Genomic DNA, 20714 nt, shown 5'->3' with positions numbered 1-20714 from the left:
TCTACTCACACTCTGGGGGTTGGTGCTCATCTCCATTTCTAAGCCAAAGAGCCGGCGTTGTCCATAGACACCTCCAAGGTCATGTGGCCATAGGCATGACTGCATGGAGCGCCATTAACTTCCCGCCGGAGCAGTACCTATTGATCTACTCACACTCTGGGGGTTGGTGCTCATCTCCATTTCTAAGCCAAAGAGCCAGCGTTGTCCATAGACACCTCCAAGGTCATGTGGCCATAGGCATGACTGCATGGAGCGCCATTAACTTCCTGCCGGAGCAGTACCTATTGATCTACTCACACTCTGTGGGTTGGTGCTCATCTCCATTTCTAAGCCAAAGAGCCGGCGTTGTCCATAGACACCTCCAAGGTCATGTGGCCATAGGCATGACTGCATGGAGCAACGTTACTTTCCCGACGGAGCAGTACCTATTGATCTACTCACACTCTGGGGGTTGGTGCTCATCTCCATTTCTAAGCCAAAGAGCCGGCGTTGTCCATAGACACCTCCAAGGTCATGTGGCCATAGGCATGACTGCATGGAGCGCCGTTACCTTCCCGCCGGAGCGGTACCTATTGATCTACTCACATTTGCATGTTTTTGAACTGCTAGGTTGGCAGGAGAACATGTGTTAGGATGTGTTAGCTGGCCCTGATTGTCTCGTCTGCAATTGCCTTGTCTTTTACACAGAGAAGCCATTGAAATCCACAAGAAACATGTGGACAATTTCAACAGAAATTAAGAAACCATGAAAATGAACAAATGGCTGCCACTGATGTGGAGGAAATGTCAGGAGAGAATGCTTCTGGGAAATGGCCCTACAGCCCAGAAAACTCACAGCAAGCAACCCTGTGATTCCGGCCATGAAAGCCTTCGATAACACTTTGGAATGATACGTTTTTTTGTACATCATATCTATTTCAGAGACAGGACTCAAGTCTAAATGGTCAGTTCATGAATGTGCCAAATCTACTCCTTACACATATAGGTCGTTTTATGCACAATATATATATATATTTTAAATTAATTTGTGCATGAAACAAAGTTTGTGCGCATTGAGCCATTAGAAAGCAAGGCACATATGTGTACAATTTTGGAGCATTTCAGATTTCTAGGTAAGAGATGCTCAACCTGCACATTTCTAGGCAGGTAAGCCATGCCCTATACCTGCAAGCATCACAAAAGGAAGGAGAGAGAAAGGGGGATTTTGGAGAAAACGCAGGTCACCCCAAAGCTCCACTTTGACCATCCCTGACCTGTCCTGCCCATGACAAATACATTATATAGTTGAACAAAAGGAGGTGTGTTCCTGCAAGATGACTTCTGGAACACAACATTTCCTACCGAACATAAAAATAACATAGATAGAAGAGTTCTGGCACACCTTTTGCTTCAATCTGTTTCACTAATACATCCTATGATTGTTCAACAAAGGATCCCAAGGCTGCTAAGAAAGGTCCAAGTAGAAAAGAGTGAATGAAGGCGGATGGAATTAGATACTAAGGGTTGTTGTGTGTTTTCCGGGCTGTCTGGCCATGTCCCAGAAGCATTCTCTCCTGACGTTTCTCCTACATCTATGGCAGGCATCCTCAGAGGTTGTGAGGTATATGGAGAAACTAAGCAAGGAAGGTTTATATAACTGTGGAAGGTCCAGGGTGGGGAAAAGAACTCAAAAATAGTATTAAAAGGTCTGGAAGGCCTTTAAATGCTAATTAAGGTGATTAATTAAAACATTCACACTGGCCTCCAACAGACAAGAGTTCTTTCCCCCACCCTGGACATTCTTCCATGGGTATATTAACCCCACTTGCTTAGTTTCCAACAGTCCTCACAGCCTCTGAGGATGCCTGCCATAGATGTGGGTGAAACATCAGGAGAGAATACTTTTGGAACATGGCCAGACAGCCCAGAAAACATACAACTACCCTGTGATTCTGGCCATGAAAGCCTTAGACAACCCATTAAATACTAACATGACAGATGCAGAGACAGCTTCTTCTAACAATATCACAGTATTGTTGTGGTGTGGCTTCAAGTCATTCCTGCTTATGGTGACTCTAAGGCAGAGGTTTCTCAATCTTTTTTGACCAGCGACCACCTTGACCAGGGACCACTCTCCAACATTAGTACCAAAAGATTTACGAATCAGTTTTTGGTCAACTTTAGATTCAATTTGGTTATTTGGGGTGCTGATTCAGAAAATCGCATTGGATAGGCCACATCAGTTGTAGTTCAGAGAGCACTGTGAACTCAAACAATAATGGATCGGGACCAAACTTTGCATGAATACTCAATACGCCCAAATGTGAACACTGTTGGAGTTTGGGGAAAACAGATCTTGACATTTGGGAGTTGTGGTTCCTGGGATTCACAGTTCACCTACAATCAAAGAGCCCCTTGGACTCCACCAAGGATAGAATTGGGCCAAACTTGCCACACTGTACATGCATCCTAAGACATACTAAAAATTCATACTCTAAATATCGTTCCCTGCAAGCTAGAGCTGACAGATGGGAGCTCACCTCGTCTTGTGGCTTCAAACTGGCAACTTTCAGGTCAGCAACCCAACCCTCAAGTCAGCAGTCCAGCTGGCGCAAGGGTTTAACCCATTGTGCCACTGCGGCTCCATAGACTTTTCCATGAATCCACAGCATTGAGTTAAAGTGGTATTGAGTTGCATGAATTCCACACTGTAGATGCACCCTGAGACATACTCAAAATTAATCCCTCTAAAGTATTGCATTACTGTGAACTATTTAGCCCATTTTCTAAAAGCTTTTTTTTATTTTAGCAAAATTTTCACACTGTAAATGCATCAAAGCATGAGGCCATCACTAGCTCTTTCCGAAGGAGAGGAAAGTGGGAAATGCCAATGAATGCATCCCTTTTTTTGCTCAACATTTTGGACCAGTTTGCTCACCTCCAGCCTGTTCTTTTGCAAACGGGCAGAAAGGGAGGGAAACAACAACAACAACAACAACAACAACAACAACAACAACAAGGAGAGAGCAGGGACCCTAAAATGACAAAGGCTTTTGCTCAATCGCTCCAGACAGATCTCTCCAAAGTGATCTAACGCTCCAGCCCACACTGTCTGAGATGCAAATTCTTCTGAAGTCGGGTTTCTCGGAGTGAGACGGATGGGTGGGTGGGTGGACTGGGCTTTTTCATCTCCAGAGACCCTGGCGCAAGGCTGCCCCGGGGACAAATACCTGCCATTTTTTCGCTCTTCTACCACCTGCCTTGAACACCGGCCATAAAAAAGGGGACATCTTGTTAAAAAAGGCCAAAGAAGAGAAGACACACCGTTAGCACACCGGGAAGTTAGGCAATGGACAGAGTTACAGCAAAGTTGTTGTTGTTGACAGGCAGGTAGGAAAATAATAACAACAGCAGTAACAACAACAACTTTTATTTTTTACCCACCTCTCCTTGAAGAAGGGCACAACAAAGAGAGTACATCTACCGTATATACTCGCATATAAGCCTAGTTTTCCAGTCCTTTTTTAAAGACTGAAAAAGCCCCCCTCGGCTTATACTTGGGTATAACTCCCATTGACTTATATTTGGGTCAGCTTATACATGAGAATACAGTAGAGTCTCACTTATCCGACGTAAACGGGCCGGCACAATGTTGGATAAGCGAATATGTTGGATAATAAGGAGAGATTAAGGAAAAGCCTATTAAACATCAAATTAGGTTATGATTTTACAAATTAAGCACCAAAACTTCATGTTATATAACAAATTTGGCAGAAAAAGTAGTTCAATACACAGTAATGCTATGTAGTAACTACTGTATTTACAAATTTAGCACCAAAATATCACAATGTTTTGAAAACATTGACTACAAAAATGCGTTGGATAATCCAGAACGTTGGATAAGTGAGACTCTACTGTATATGGTACATTTATTATTTTTCTCTATTATTATTGGTATTATTACATTTATTATTTTTCTCTATTATTGTTGCAACTACAGTAGAGTCTCACTTATCCACCACTCACTTATCCAACGTTCTGGATTATCCAACGCATTTTTGTAGTCAATGTTTTCAATACATCGTGATATTTTGGTGCTAAATTCGTAAATACAGTAATTACTACATAGCATTACTGCGTATTGAACTACTTTTTCTGTCAAATTTGTTGTATAACATGATGTTTTGGTCCTTAATTTGTAAAATCATAACCTAATTTGATGTTTAATAGGCTTTTCCTTAATCTCTCCCTATTATCCAACATATTCGCTTATCCAACGTTCTGCCAGCCCGTTTACGTTGGATAAGCAAGACTCTACTGTATTACATTTATTTTACTCTATTATTTTATTATGACACAGCAAACAAGATAGACATGCTGGATTTCGTATCACAAAACCACAAGTCGAACACTTCCCAAGTGTCTAGGACTGTGTAATGTATTTTCGGATGATGCGTGCAGATCCCAGCAGGGTGGCCTTTTGCAGTTGGCAGATCGTGATTTTGTCAATGTCTATTGTTTCCAAATGCCAGCTAAGATCTTTTGGCACGGCACCCAGTGTGCCCATCACCACCGGGACCACCCGCACTGGTTTCTGCCAGAGTCTTTGCAGTTCAATCTTGAGGTCCTGAGAGCGGCTGAGTTTTTCCTGTTGTTTTTCGTCAATGCGACTGTCACCTGGGATGGCGACATCAATGATACAAACCTTTTTCTACTCTATTTATTGTTATTAATACATTTATTATTTCACTCTGATCTTATTATTATTATTACATTTATTATTTTAATATATTTATTATTACATGTATTATTTTCCTGTATTTATTATTATGATTATTACATGTATTATTTTCCTGTATTTATTATTATGATTATTACATGTATTATTTTCCTGTATTATTATTAAAAGAATACATAAGCACATTTACATTGAAGATGAGAATAATGATTTAATCAGAGTTGGATAGTAAATACAGTAGAGTCTCACTTATCCAACGTAAATGGGCCGGCAGAACGTTGGATAAGCGAATATGTTGGATAATAAGGAGAGATTAAGGAAAAGCCTATTAACATTAAATTAGGTTATGATTTTACAAATTAAGCACCAAAACATCATGTTATACAACAAATCTGACAGAAAAAATAGTTCAATACGCAGTAATGTTATGTTGTAATTACTGTATTTACGAATTTAGTACCAAAATATCATGATGTATTGAAAACATGGTCTACAAAAATGTGTTGGATAATCCAGAACGTTGGATAAGCGAGTGTTGGATAAGTGAGACTCTACTGTATTTACGAATTTAGCACCAAAATACCACGATATATTGAAAACATTGACTACAAAAATGGCTTGGGTTATCCAGAGGCTTGGATAAGCAAGGCTTGGATAAGTGAGACTCTACTGTACCTCCTTATTATCCAACATTTTTCCTGATCCAACATTCTGTCGGCCCGTTTATGTTGGATAAGTGAGACTCTACTGTATATACATATACACAGGTATACCTGTACACAGGGCTGGTCAAAAATGGGACTCATTGGTGGGCTCTCCTCATTCTTTGGAAGTTTTAAAACAGAAACTGGATGGCCACCTGCCAGGAAGGCTTGGATTGTGTCTTGCTGCATTGCAGAGGGTTGGGCTGGATGGCCCTTGTGATCTCTTCCAACTCTGTGAGTCTATGATGAGAACAGAAGGAGAGGAAAATCTGGACGCAGGGCAACCGGGTGGCTTGATGCCCGGAGTCGGCCTTTTGTTCCTCTATCAGCTCAACCATCTTGCTTTTTATTGCGACAGGTGAGGGACCAAATTGCTCAGGAACTGGCAGGATGTGCGGACAGATGTTTCATAAGCATTCATAGCCATAGGGAGATTTGGGGGGAATTGACCTCAACCATCAAAGCCATCCATTTCAGGAAGGAAAGAAGCCGCTTCTCTCCAAATATTTATGGCTTTCAAAACTGGAGAGGAAGGAGAAAGGAACCAAGAGGAAAAACACTGCAATCTTCCAAGGTGCATCTATATACTGTAGGACGAATTCAGTTTGACATTGCTTTAACTGCAAATATGCAAAATGAGTCAAATCAAATACTAGGAAATGAGTGGGTCATAACAAAGGAAATAGTGGTACAGTAGGGTCTCGCTTATCCAACGTAAACGGGCCAGCAGAACGTTGGATAAGCAAATATCTTGGATAATAAGGAGAGATTAAGCAAAAGCCTATTAAACATCAAATTAGGTTATGATTTTACAAATTAAGCACCAAAACATCATGTTATACAACAAATTTGACAGAAAAAGTAGTTCAATACGCAGTAATGCTATGTAGTAATTACTGTATTTACGAATTTAGCACCAAAATATCATGATGTATTGAAAACATTGACTACAAAACTGCGTTGGATAATCCAGAAAGTTGGATAAGCGAGTGTTGGATAAGTGAGACTCTACTGCAGGGGTCCTCAAACTTTTAAAGCCGAGGGCCAGTCCACAATCCTTCAGACTGTTGAGGGGCCGGATTATCATTTGAAAAAAAAATAAAAACAAATTCCGATGCACACTGCACATGTCTTATTTGTAGTGCAAAAATAACAACAACAACAACAACAACGAAAGAACAATACAATATTTTAAAATAAAAATAATTTTAACCAACATACATTTATCAGGATTTCAATGGGAAGTGTGCTCCTGCTTCTGGCCAATGAGATAGTCAAGTTAATTAGGGTTGTTGTTGTTGTTGTTGTTGTTGTTGTTGTGTGCCTTCAAGTCATTTCAGACTTTGGGCGAGCCTAAGTCTAAAATGTATTTATTTATTTACTGCATTTATTTACTACATTTGTATCACACCCTTCTCACCCCAAAGGGGACTCAGAGTGGCTTACAAATTATATGTACATACAATATATTACATTATTAGCATAGCACAATATTAGCATTATATATTACTATACTGAACTATACCACTATACTGTAATATTATTAGTAATATTATATGTAATATAGAATATATAATTAATATTATTATACGGTATTATTATTAGTGTTATATTGTATTACATTATAATATTATTATCAATATTATATGTATATACAATATATTATATTATAAAACTGAGGGCGGGGGCCAGGTAAATGACCTTGGAGGGCCGCATCCGGCCCCCGGGCCTTAGTTTGGGGACCCCTGCTCTACTGTATTAGGGAAAAGAGAGGAAACGGGAAATAAAAGAAGCAATAATTGAATGTGCACAAGCAGTAATAGTATTAAGGTGGAAAGATAAATCCAAATGGTCAGTAAGTAAATGGTACCAATATATGGTGGAGCAAATGGAATTTGAAATTCTGAATGTGAAACTAAATGTTGTAAAAACTAATGAAAATAGAATAAGAGAAATGGAAGAAAGATGGACAAGGGTAAAGAACTATATCATGAATCAATCTGGAGATCAAGCCATAAGAAATAAGATACACATGTTATATAGTATACTAGTTGTGCCCGGCCACGCGTTGCTGTGGCAAAGTGGTGGTGGTATTGGTTAAAAATTGTTGTGTAATTTTTATTTGACGTTGTTTGTATTTTTTAATTAATTTTATTGTAAGTTATCTTTTTATTTATTATATTTTATTATTTTCTTGTATTATTTTTAGTTATTTTCTGTTATTATAGTATTTTATTGTATTAATCTTTTAGTGTTTTTTATTATTTTTTATTGGGTTGCTAGGAGACCAAGTTGGAGGAGCTTAGCCTTCTAACTGGCAGCAATTGGATAAAAGCAATTATTCCTCTCCCTCTAATTAGGACTTTATTTTTCTTTTCTTTTTTGTTGTATCAACCTAGAGGCATGGATGATGGGTTGTGTTGTTAAATTTCGAGGTTGGGGGGCCTGTAGTTTTGTTGTTTTGTCGGTCGCCATGATGCCATCACTCTTTTATATATATAGATAGGATGGAAATGGATAAAAATATAACGATTGTCTCACAAAGAAATGAATATGTAAAAAGAAAACAATCCGCATGTTAGTGGTGGGAAATGTAAATGTTTTGTATGTCTATGGTATGTATTTTTTGTGTTTAAAAAAAATAAAAAAATTGTAAAAAAAAAAAAGACACTGTTTTAACTGCCATGGCTCAATGTAATGGAATTGTGGGATGTGTAGTTTTATAAGGTTTTCAGCTTTCAATGGGTGCATGTAAACATTTTAATATAGACCACTGAAGGTGCATCCACACTGTACAACGAATGCAGCTTTAACCTCACTTGAACATGGTTCAGTGCTTTGAAATGCTGGGAGTTCTAGTTTGGTGAGGCACCAGCACTCATTGGCAGAGAAAACTAAAGACCCTGACAAACTACAATTCCCAGGATTGCATAGCACTGAGCCATGGCAATTCAAGTACAGTAGAGTCTTGCTTATCCAACATAAGCAGGCCGGCAGAACATTGGATAAGCAAAAATCTTGGATAATAAGGAGGGGTTAAGGAAAAGCCTATTAAACATCAAATTACATTATGATTACCCAAAACATCATGTTTTACAACAAATTGACAGAAAAAGCAGTTCAATACATGGTGACATTATGTAGTAATTACTGTATTTACAAATTTAGCACCAAAACATAACAATGTATTGAAAACATTGACTACAAAAACATTGACTGCTAAAAGGCAAGTGCGCTGGATAATACAGAACGTTGGATGAGCGAAGTTTGGATAAGTGAGACTCTACTGTAGTATCAAACTACAATCATTCTCCAGTGCAGATACACCTTAAGTATCCCAGACCAAATCCTCAAACCGTTAGACCATACTGGTGCTTTAAAATATATTGATCTTTTATCGGAAAGGCGACCTAATCTTGGCCAGAATTTCCTGTCTTTTGCAAAGGTTGAGAGAGTGTAACTTGCCCAAAAGTCACCCAAATGATTCGAACTCCAGTCTCCTATAATCGCAGGCAGACACTCAAAGCAGATTGTCACCCTAACTACACAAATCCTGCCGAGTCAATAGGACACATTGGTGTAAACTCCTTTGCTCCAATGAGTCTACTCCAGCCTGAAATGTCACCTGGGCTGAGTCCAAACCCTTGGCAGGGCCGTGGCACGCTCTGCCCACACCCAAGGATTCAAAACACAACCGCAATCGCAAAGCACAACCCCTCTATCCGGAAGTATCCGACGCTTGCCCTTGCCCTATTGTTGAGCTGCATTCCCATGAAGCAGGACTTGGCTTCGGACTCAAAAGCAGCTAATCCCCTTCATTGAAACAGGCGCCCGCCTTTTCTTGATGTTGATTGTTGTTGTTGCTGCTGGGACACAAATGGGGACACAATGCTAGAAAAATGACTTTGGGTGGATGTCCCCAGCCAAAGTACCCCTAAAGGCATCAGACCCTGGCTGAACTCGGGAGCTAAGCAGGGTCAGCCCTGGTTGGCATTTGGATGGGAGACCGCCAAAGAAGACCAGGTGCTGGAAGAAGGAAAGGGCAACACCTCTTCGGTCTTCCTTGCCTAAGAAAAGCCTTGAATATACACACAAAGGCACCAGATCCATCTTATCCGGGATGCTAAGCAGGGTCAACTCTGATTGGTATTTGGATGGGAGACCACCAATGAAGACCAGGTGCTGGAAGAAGGAAAGGGCAACACCTCTTCAGTCTTCCTTGGCTAAGAAAAGCCTTGAATATACACACAAAGACACCAGATCCATCTTATCCGGGATGCTAAGCAGGGTCAACTCTGGTTGGTATTTGGATGGGAGACCACCAATGAAGATCAGGTGCTGGAAGAAGGAAAGGGCAACACCTCTTCGGTCTTCCTTGGCTAAGAAAAGCCTTGAATATACACACAAAGGCACCAGATCCATCTTATCTGGGATGCTAAGCAGGGTCAACTCTGGTTGGTATTTGGATGGGAGACCACCAATGAAGATCAGGTGCTGGAAGAAGGAAAGGGCAACACCTCTTCAGTCTTCCTTGGCTAAGAAAAGCCTTGAATATACACACAAAGACACCAGATCCATCTTATCCGGGATGCTAAGCAGGGTCAACTCTGGTTGGTATTTGGATGGGAGACCACCAATGAAGATCAGGTGCTGGAAGAAGGAAAGGGCAACACCTCTTCGGTCTTCCTTGGCTAAGAAAAGCCTTGAATATACACACAAAGGCACCAGATCCATCTTATCTGGGATGCTAAGCAGGGTCAACTCTGGTTGGTATTTGGATGGGAGACCACCAATGAAGACCAGGTGCTGGAAGAAGGAAAGGGCAACACCTCTTCAGTCTTCCTTGGCTAAGAAAAGCCTTGAATATACACACAAAGGCACCAGATCCATCTTATCTGGGATGCTAAGCAGGGTCAACTCTGGTTGGTATTTGGATGGGAGACCACCAATGAAGATCAGGTGCTGGAAGAAGGAAAGGGCAACACCTCTTCAGTCTTCCTTGGCTAAGAAAAGCCTTGAATATACACACAAAGACACCAGATCCATCTTATCCGGGATGCTAAGCAGGGTCAACTCTGGTTGGTATTTGGATGGGAGACCACCAATGAAGATCAGGTGCTGGAAGAAGGAAAGGGCAACACCTCTTCAGTCTTCCTTGGCTAAGAAAAGCCTTGAATATACACACAAAGACACCAGATCCATCTTATCTGGGATGCTAAGCAGGGTCAACTCTGGTTGGTATTTGGATGGGAGACCACCAATGAAGATCAGGTGCTGGAAGAAGGAAAGGGCAACACCTCTTCGGTCTTCCTTGGCTAAGAAAAGCCTTGAATATACACACAAAGGCACCAGATCCATCTTATCTGGGATGCTAAGCAGGGTCAACTCTGGTTGGTATTTGGATGGGAGACCACCAATGAAGACCAGGTGCTGGAAGAAGGAAAGGGCAACACCTCTTCAGTCTTCCTTGGCTAAGAAAAGCCTTGAATATACACACAAAGGCACCAGATCCATCTTATCCGGGATGCTAAGCAGGGTCAACTCTGGTTGGTATTTGGATGGGAGACCACCAATGAAGACCAGGTGCTGGAAGAAGGAAAGGGCAACACCTCTTCGGTCTTCCTTGGCTAAGAAAAGCCTTGAATATACACACAAAGGCACCAGATCCATCTTATCTGGGATGCTAAGCAGGGTCAACTCTGGTTGGTATTTGGATGGGAGACCACCAATGAAGACCAGGTGCTGGAAGAAGGAAAGGGCAACACCTCTTCAGTCTTCCTTGGCTAAGAAAAGCCTTGAATATACACACAAAGGCACCAGATCCATCTTATCCGGGATGCTAAGCAGGGTCAACTCTGGTTGGTATTTGGATGGGAGAGCACCAATGAAGATCAGGTGCTGGAAGAAGGAAAGGGCAACACCTCTTCAGTCTTCCTTGGCTAAGAAAAGCCTTGAATTCACACACAAAGCTCTTAAGGCACCAGATCCATCTGATCCGGGATGCTAAGCAGGGTCAGCCCTGGTTGGTATTTGGATGGGAGATCACCAATGAAGACCAGGTGCTGGAGGAAGGAAGGAAAGGGCAAACATTTTCTGAGTTTGTTTTAATTGCCTAAGAAAACCCTTGAATGCATACACAAAGATCTTAAGGCACCAGATCCATCTGATCTGGGATGCTAAGCAGGGTCAGCCCTGGTTGGTATTTGGATGGGAAACCAACAATGAAAACCAGGTGCTGGAGGAAGGAAGGAAGGAAGGGGCAAAACCTCTTCTGAGTCTTCCTTGCCTAAGAAAAGCCTTGAATGCACACACGAAGCCACCAGATCCATCTGCTCTGGGATACTAAGGAGGGTCACCCCTGGTTGGTATTTGGATGGGAGACTGCCAAAGGAAGGAAGGAATGGGCAAAACCTCTTCTGAATCTGAAAACCCTTGAATGCACCATAAATACCTTAAGGCACCAGATCCATCTAATTTGAGATGCTAAGCAGGGTTAATCCTGGTTAGCACTTGGATGGGAGTCAACCAAGAGAGGCCAAGGAATATTTCAGAGGAAGGAACTGGCAAAACCACTTCTGAAGATTCATTATCTAAGAAAACTATACAAAATGTATGGGATCACCAAAAGAAGAATACAGGGAACAGGCTATGTCTGATCTGGGTAGCTAAGGAGAGTCGACTCTGGTTAAGACCTGGATGGGAGACCACCAATAAATCCCAATGCTCTCATAGGTGGGGAAACCACCTCTGTGAGTTCCTTTAATAAGGAACCACATAAAAGTCATGGGATCAGTGTAACAAGACCGCTAATGTGAATGCAAACATGTAACCTTCAAGGCACGAGATAGTAGAGTCAAGACCAGGGAGGACTTTGAGGAGAGACCGCCAATGAATCCCAAGGGCTGCAGGCCCTGTTTCACAGGTGGCCAAACATCTGATGAGCTTCCCTTGTCTAAGAAAATCATATGCAATGTGGGGGTCACTGTAAGTTGACTCATGACCTGAAGGCACAGCCACACACAATTGCTCAGGAAGGACTTGGTTGGGAGACCACCAAGGAATCTCGGAGAGGACCTCCTTGGTGTCCACAGTCCACACAATGCCTTTGACCAGGGGTCCCCAAACTAAGGCCTGTGGGCCGTATGCGGTCCCCCAAGGTAATTTACCTGGCCCGTTCTTAACCTTAGACTTAGGGTTGACCTAAGTCTACCTGGTCTTCGGAGGTCTCTTTGCCTATCTATGGCCTTATGAGATCATGTAGAAGGCTTTTGGAGGTCATTTTCCTTACCTATGGTCCTATGAGACTGTCTAGATGGCCTTTGAGGGTCCCTTTCCTTACCTATGGTCTTAGGAAACCATCTAGATGGTCTTTGAGGTCCCTTTCCTTATCTATGGTCTTCTGGTGGCCTGATGAGATCATCTAGGCGGCCTTTGAGGGTCCCTTTCCTTACCGATGGTCTTATGGGACCATCTAAATGGTCTTTGGAGGTCTCTCTGCTTACTTATGGCCTTATGAGATCGTCTAGATGGTCTTTGAAGGTCTCTTTGCTTAGCTACGGCCTTATGAGACCATCTAGAAGGCTTTTGGGGGTCACTTTCCTTATCTATGGTCATACGAGACTATTTACATGGTCTTTGAGGGTCCCTTTCCTTACCTATGGTCTTATGAAACCATCTAGATGGTCTTTGAGGGTCCCTTTCTTTATCTATGGTCTTCTGATGGCCTTATGAGATCATCTAGATGGCCTTTGAGGGTCCCTTTCCTTACCTATGGTCTTAGGAAACCATCTAGATGGTCTTTGAGGTCCCTTTCCTTATCTATGGTCTTCTGGTGGCCTGATGAGATCATCTAGGTGGCCTTTGAGGGTCCCTTTCCTTACCGATGGTCTTATGGGACCATCTAAATGGTCTTTGGAGGTCTCTCTGCTTACTTATGGCCTTATGAGATCGTCTAGATGGTCTTTGAAGGTCTCTTTGCTTAGCTACGGCCTTATGAGACCATCTAGAAGGCTTTTGGGGGTCACTTTCCTTATCTATGGTCATACGAGACTATTTACATGGTCTTTGAGGGTCCCTTTCCTTACCTATGGTCTTATGAAACCATCTAGATGGTCTTTGAGGGTCCCTTTCTTTATCTATGGTCTTCTGATGGCCTTATGAGATCATCTAGATGGCCTTTGAGGGTCCCTTTCCTTACCTATGGTCTTATGAGACCATTTAGATGGTGTTTGGAGGTCTCTCTGCTTACCTATGGTCTTATGAGACCATTTAGATGGTGTTTGGAGGTCTCTCTGCTTACCTATGGTCTTATGAGACCATTTAGATGGTCCTTGGAGGTCTCTCTGCTTACCTATGGTCTTATGAGACCATCTAGATCAGGGGTCCCCAAACTAAGGCCCATGGGCCGGATGTGGCCCTCTAAGGCCATTGACCTGGCCTCTGTCCTAAACTTTAGACTTAGAGTTGACCTAAGTCTGAAATGACTTGAAGGCACACAACAACAACAATCCTAATTTTGGGCTATTTCATCATAGTCCGGGCCCCCAGCAGTCTGAGGGACTGTGAATCGGCCCCCCACTTAAAAAGTCTGAGGACCCCTGCCTTTGACCTTTAGCCAAAAGCTTCCCGAGTTCAGCGCCTGTGAGCAAGGGCTTCCTCCGAAGAAGCATGTGCTCCAGCCACACCTCGGCTCTCAAAGCTAATCCCGGTTCTCTGGTGCCGAGGTCTCAAAAGACGGATTTAGAGAGACTTGCAAAGTAGGCAAAATTAATTTCAAGTGAATCAGAACAAAGACAAAGGGGGGCAAAGCGGGGCTGAGACTCGAAAGGGAGCGTCTCGGAGGAGCGATGGGAGGTCCACGCCTTCTTCGGATTGGGTCCAACGCTCCGAGCCACGCAGACAGGGACTGATCCGATTGCACAAGCCGTGCCGAGCGCAAAACGGGGCAGGGAGCCAACGCGGCTGTGTGCAATGCGCAAACATACGCACGCAATGTGTGTGTGTGTATGTGCGCATTACATACGGCTAAATGTTGGAATCTTGTGTGTATACACACACACACACACACACAGCCCTGTGTCCTAGTCTCTAGAGAAGGAACTGATATAGGTAGGGAGAGTGGATGGATGGATGGATTATATATATATATATATATATATATATATATATATATATATATATATAGAGAGAGAGAGAGAGAGAGAGAGAGAGAGAGAGAGAGAGAGAGGATAGAGATAGATAGATAGAGACAGATCAATTATAGAAATAGATAGATGATAGAGATAGAGAGATGATAGATATAGACAGATCAATTATAGAAATAGATAGATAGATAGATAGATAGATAGATAGATAGATAGATAGAGATAGATAGATGGATAGATGGATAGATGATATAGATAGATGATAGATAGATGGATAGATGATATAGATAGATGGATAGATGATAGAGATAGATAGACAGATAGATAGATTAGATAGATGGATAGACAGATGATAGAGAGAGAGAGAGAGAGAGAGAGAGAGATGATATAGATGGATGGATAGATGATAGAAATAGATAGATAGATAGACAAGTAGATAGATAGATGATATAGATGGATAGATGATAGAGATAGATGACAGATAGATAGATAGATAGATGATATAGATAGATAGATGGATAGACAGATGATATAGATAGATGATAGATAGAGATAGATAGATCGATTATAGAAAAAGATAGATAGATGATAGATGGATAGATGATAGATAGATAGAGTCCTTCTTTAGAGACTAGGAATCAGAGCAATTGATTCAAACTTCAGGAAAATATATTTCTCCTTAACATTAGGAAGAAATTCCTGATGCTTTTAACAGTCAGGCAGTGGAATATGTTCCTGGAAATCCAGTGGAGTCTGGATGGCCATCTGCTGGGAGTGCTTGGATTGCATCTTCCTGCCTGGTAAAAGAGGGTTGAACCGGATGACCCTTGGGATACCCATCCAACACTATGACAGTATGATTCTATATTACTACAACTGGATGACCATCTGTCAGGCGTGGTTGGATTGTGTCTTGCCTGGCAGAAGAGGGTTGGACTAGATGGCCTTTGGGGTCCCTCCCTTCCAAATCTATGATACTACGATTCTATGATTTTTGTAGTTCTATGACTAGATAGCCATCTATCAGGAGTGTTTTGGTGTGTGTTTCCCAGAGTAGCAAAATGTGGTTGGGCTAGATGGCCTTTGGGGTCCCTCCCTTCCAAATCTATGATACTACGATTCTATATGATTTTGTAGTCCTATGATTGGATGGCCATCTATCAGGAATGTTTTGGTGTGCATTCCCCAGAGTAGCAAAATGTGGTTGGGCTAGATGGCCTTTGGGGTCCCTCCCTTCCAAATCTATGATACTACAATTCTATATGATTTTGTAGTCCTATGATTGGATGGCCATCTATCAGGAATGTTTTGATGTGCATTTCCCAGAGTAGCAAAATGGGGTTGGACTAGATGGCCTTTGGGGGCCCTTCCAATGCTATGACTCATGGCTCCAAATCCTGCAGTGGGTGGGTGGGGATGTTGGGAAGGGTGTCAAGGAGTTCAGGGCATCTTCCCCTTTGCCCCAGAGCTGCCAGGGGGGAAGGCGACGCACCGTGCGCCACCGGGTGAGTCAGGACAACGTGGCGCAGGCCTCCGTCTCGCCTCGCGGGAAGAGATGCGTCTGCATTCTTCATTCCCCACAATGGCAGCCGCTCCCAAAAACTCCGGCGGCAAGAAGCAGACTCCGCGAACCAAGCAACCGGGGGTCAAAATCACATTGAGACCTTGGCAAAGGCGATGCGCATTTCAATGTGTGACCTGGAAGCCTTGACTACATGCACAAGGTTCAGGATTGTGGTTTGTGTTTCCTTGAGTTGGAAAGGAGCACAAGCGCCATTGAGTCACAGAGAAAAATATATTCTTGGAGGGGAATGGGGAATTAATTGATCAATTGATTGACTGATTTCAGAGGCAGAAAACAGGGTCTCTATGTCACTCCAAGGAAGGCCTTTCCACCAGAACAATGAACCAACTTCCAACAAGACCTTACACAACAATGAACTCCCAGGCGTCTTTGGGTGGAGCTCCCTGAAAATTCACAGCCAGAGTTCTCTGGAGAAGGAGGAGGAGGAGAAAAGTTACAAGCAGTGCATCCACACTGTAGAGTTAACCCAGTTTGAAACCACTTGACCTGCTGTGGATCAATGCCATAGAATCCTGGGAGTTGCAGTTTGGTGAGGCACCAGCACTCTTTGGCAAAAAAGGCGAAAGACTTCACAGAATCATAAAATCATAGAATAATAGAGTTGGATTCTATGAAGTCTTTAGCCTTCTCTTCCAAGGAGTGCTGGTGCCTCACCAAACTGCAACTCCCAGCATTCTATGGCATTGATCCATGGCAAGTCAAGTGGTTTCAAACTTGGTTAACTCTACAGTCTGGATGCACTGCTTGTAACTTTTCTCCTGCTTCTCCTCCACACAACTCTGGCTGTGAATTAAACTACAACTTCTAGTATTCCATAGTACAGTAGAGTCTCACTTATCCAAGCCTCGCTTATCCAAGGTTCTGGATTATCCAAGCCATTTTTGTAGTCAATGTTTTCAATATATCGTGATATTTTGGTGCTAAATTCATAAATACAGTAATTACAACATAATATTACTGTGTATTGAACTGCTTTTTCTGTCAAATTTGTTGTAAAACATGATGTTTTGGTGCTTAATTTGTAAAGTCATAACCTAATTTGATGTTTAATAGGCTTTTCCTTAATCCCTCCTTATTATCCAAGATATTCGCTTATACAAGCTTCTGCTGGCCCGTTTAGCTTGGATAAGTGAGACTCTACTGTACTTGAGCCAGGGCAGTTAAGTGGTGTCAAACCGCATTCATTCTACAGTGCGGATGCACCCAAAGAGTAGGCAAGAGACACAAAGGAGCCGAAGTTACAAAAGATGACACACAACCAAATTCATCTTGTATTTTGATTTTCAGCCACAACCAAATACATCTGGTCCTATATTTCGATTTTCAGCTTCTCTTGCTTGCCGTCTCCAGCTTTCCTCGATTGAGCTGTTCCAATTTATACAACAAATACCAGAATCTCATCATACTAACCCCGAGGATTTGGGGTAGTGTGATCCAAAAAAAAACACCCCAGTTTAGCTTTCTCTTTTGCACAACACTTCGCTTTAACAAATTCTATGGCTACCATTTGTGGAACCTGGACTTTATAGCTTAGTGTGAATTCTCCGTGAGAGAGCTCTAGTGCTTCCACAAACTCCAAATTCCCAAGACTGTGTAGGATGCCATCATGGCAGTTTTAGTAATATGAAATTGCTGTAATTTTATAGTGTGAAAAAAACCAAAGTGGGATCCAAGTGTGCTAAGTGGGTGGCATGAATGAGACTGTTTCGTATCTCATTTCACACACTCACCATTTTTATTTCCCTTCTAACCTAAAACGCTGCAAATCTGAATTTGGATGAAGAAAAGAGGCAGAGAAACATGTCTAAAAATAAAGATAAAGTAAGTCGAAGCATGTCCAGCGTCTACTAATCTAAGAAGTGAGCCAAAGAAGGAGCCTCAGAACTACAGAAAGAAGAAAGATAGAAATAATTTTGGTGTAAACACAGCCGGGCCAGCCATCCAAATTTTGGGAAATGAGTACAGACCAATGTGCTAATTTTGTTTGGGGATCTGCCTCATTGGAATAGTGCCAACCGTCCATAATGAGCACGATTTTCGGGTTACTCCACATTGCAAATAAAATGGCGCAAAACGTTACAAAAATAGCGCAACACAATTCTCCTCACTGTATAAATTTAGCCTAAAACTGCAGAAGAAAAGAGCTTCCGATTTTTTGGTATGGAGAAAAACAAAGACCTTTCGAAAGGAGGAAACTGCCCCTGCTTGGCTAGGGGGGAAAAATACGCCAAGGCCAGATTTCAAAGAATGAAATTTCACCCTCAAGCATGATGGAAAGAAGAAAAAATAAACACCCGTCTGATTTTAAAAGCAAAGCCAGAGGTTCGCTTTCAGCAAAGGAACGCCGCTGTGATGTACACAATGTTTTAAGTAAGGCGTGCGAATGAAGATCGTAATGAACTGCCAGGAGAGGACAGGTGGAGAGACAGGATCAAAACGATTGTGCAAAAAGATTGTTTTTTCCAAAGAAAGGGAGTGAAAAGTGATCAGGGACGGTAACTGTCCAGAAACAATGGAGAGCTAAAAGATCCGTTTCAGACAGTCAACAGAGGTGTGATCGGTTTAGGAATTCATAAGCAAAAGAGGTCCAAAAAAATAACTGGACAGGAATGAAATATCTCCATTTGCAGTTTCCAAAGATATGTTGGTCAATATGGGTCCTAAAGATCTTAAAAGGCCCATGTGCATGCATATATGAAGCCCAGAAAGTGTGCTTTTCTGAGGTCAAATAAAGACAGATCTGTGCTTTGTATTTCAACACAAGACCCTCCAAAGCAGGCATGGGCAAACTTGGGCCCTCCGGGTGTTTTGGACTTCAACTCCCACCATTCCTAACAGCCGGTAGGCTGTTAGGAATGGTGGGAGTTGAAGTCCAAAACACCCAGAGGGCCCAAGTTTGCCCATGCCTGCTCCAAAGGCATTAGGAGACATCTCCAAATACAAGGTTTGCTTAGACAGAGCTGATTTGGGATCAGCATTTTGGAATCACTGCACACCCAGTAAGGTTTCCATTTTGCAAGGATGTCTTCCTTTGGGATTTTTTTTCCATGAAAGGAAAGTGAGCTGGAGAGGGACAGAGGGGGTGCAAAGTCCCAACTCCATCACAGCCGTTCCCAAACAGCGAACTAGGATTGATTGCAGGGTTGTTGTATGTCTTTCGGGCTGTGTGGCCATGTTCCAGAAGTATTCTCTCCTGACGTTTCGCCCACATCTATGGCAGGCATCCTCAGAGGTTGTGAGGATGCCTGCCATAGATGTGGGCGAAACGTCAGGAGAGAATACTTCTGGAACATGGCCACACAGCCCGAAAGACATACAACAACCCTGTGATCCCGGCCATGAAAGCCTTCGACAACACATAAGATTGATTGATTTGCAAAGGAATTTTTCCATGAAAACAAAGTGGAAAAGGGGATGCAAAGTCCCAGCTTTATCACAGCCATTCCCAAAGACAGAACTAGGACTGATCGATTTGCAAAGGAACTTTTCCATGAAAACAAAGTGGAAAAGGGGATGCAAAGTCCCAGCTTTATCACAGCCATTCCCAAAGACAGAACTAGGACTGATCGATTTGCAAAGGAACTTTTCCATGAAAACAAAGTGGAAAAGGGGATGCAAAGTCCCAACTCCATCACAGCCGTTCCCAAAGAGCGAACTAGGACTGATCGATGCCCAAAGAAATGCAAAAGACACCAAGGGTTTAATTGGGGTTTAAAATGTTTACACTGGTATTTTAATAAATTTGCCTTGCTTTAATTTGTATCGTGTCCTATGTGCCATCCTGGGGGAAAAGGCAGGATAAAAGTAAAGTAGGAAAGAAAGTAAATCTCTTCCTTTCAGGTTTGTTGTGTGTTTTCCGGGCTGTGTGGCTATGTTCCAGAAGCATTCTGTCCTGACATTTCGCCCACATCTATGACAGCCATCCTCAGAGGTTGTGAGGATGCCTGCCATGGCCTTTGGTGACTGAAACTTCAGTCCTATACCTCACAACCTCTGAGGATGCCTGCCATAGATGTGGGCGAAACATCAGGAGAGAATGCTTCTGGAACATGGCCATACAGCCCGGAAAATGCACAACAACCGTGTGATTCCGGCCATGAAAGCCTTCAACAACACATCTTCCTTTCATCAACACCATCCAACCTCCACTGCACTCTGTTCCCTTGCAAATTTGGAGACTGGGGACAATCAGAGTTCATGCCATTGTCCGTCCATCATCCTCATCATCCTCTAAGACAAAGCGGTAGGGCTTTCCTTTGCACACAGTGTCAACCCTACAGCCTCTGCTTCTTCTGGAATGCAAACCTTACATCAAGTGAAGCGAAATGCTCTGATTTCCACAGCAGGCTTTTTTTCTTGGCACACACAAATGCGTACGCAAACAGATACATATACACACACAATTCCTCGATCTTAACGTAGTCCAAGGTACACTTTACCTCTCTTGTACCCAAACAGAAAATAATTGCTTGGCAAACAAGGCACCCAGGCAATGCGCCACGGAGAGAGAGACAACACACACAGAAAAGTGCTCCAGCCGCATCATACGCATGGCTTGTTGACAG

The 20714-nt window shown here is 42.5% G+C and overlaps 1 protein-coding gene across 3 annotated transcripts in view; it reads right to left on the bottom strand.

Moving 5' to 3' along the window:
• tp63 (tumor protein p63) overlaps nucleotides 1-20714 on the bottom strand; it is a 237765-nt gene that overhangs the window by 122255 nt on the left and 94796 nt on the right. The window lies entirely within an intron of this gene.

Source organism: Anolis carolinensis, chromosome 3 (genome assembly GCF_035594765.1).
Source record: "Anolis carolinensis isolate JA03-04 chromosome 3, rAnoCar3.1.pri, whole genome shotgun sequence".
NCBI classification, from domain to species: domain Eukaryota; kingdom Metazoa; phylum Chordata; class Lepidosauria; order Squamata; family Dactyloidae; genus Anolis; species Anolis carolinensis.
The sequence above is the reverse complement of the archived record's forward strand: the minus strand, read 5'-3'. Positions and strand labels throughout refer to the sequence as shown.